This window comes from Penaeus monodon, chromosome 21 (genome assembly GCF_015228065.2).
Source record: "Penaeus monodon isolate SGIC_2016 chromosome 21, NSTDA_Pmon_1, whole genome shotgun sequence".
Taxonomy (NCBI): Eukaryota; Metazoa; Arthropoda; class Malacostraca; order Decapoda; family Penaeidae; genus Penaeus; species Penaeus monodon.
The window spans coordinates 20,773,867-20,774,311 of NC_051406.1; the positions used below are offsets into that span (position 1 = coordinate 20,773,867).

Genomic DNA, 445 nt, shown 5'->3' on the forward strand with positions numbered 1-445 from the left:
TGCAGTCGGAGTTTGCCATAAATGTCGAGGAGCCTCCTTCGTTGCGTCAGTTGCACCACTAGTGGAGGTTGTCCTAACACCCTTACTGATGATGACGTCAGAAGCGGGAATCTACACTTCTGGACATTAGGAATAGCCGGTTCCGAAATCCAACAACCGATCTATAGCACAACCACGAAAACAGTAACAGGCCTGAATATGATTCTGAGTATGTCCTAGCTTTTTTCTCTCTATTATTTTGGTAATTGTGGTTTGTGAAAGAGCAAAAACAGTTGGAGGAGAAAATTAGGACACGAAGTAGGTGTTGACAACATTCATCTTTTTACCGAAAGCGATCCCGAGATTATTTTTTTCTGATACCGAGAAGAATAGAAAAGAGAAACAGATGCGCAAGGCTTTACAGGTGTTGCAACAGGTAACTATAAAGTGGGCGAGTATTAAAGGC

At 42.5% G+C, this 445-nt stretch overlaps 1 protein-coding gene across 1 annotated transcript in view; it reads right to left on the minus strand.

The window, feature by feature from the left end:
- Nucleotides 1-445, minus strand: part of LOC119586604 (sphingosine-1-phosphate lyase 1-like) — a 24,010-nt gene that overhangs the window by 4,051 nt on the left and 19,514 nt on the right. The gene's annotated exons all lie outside the window — the stretch shown is intronic.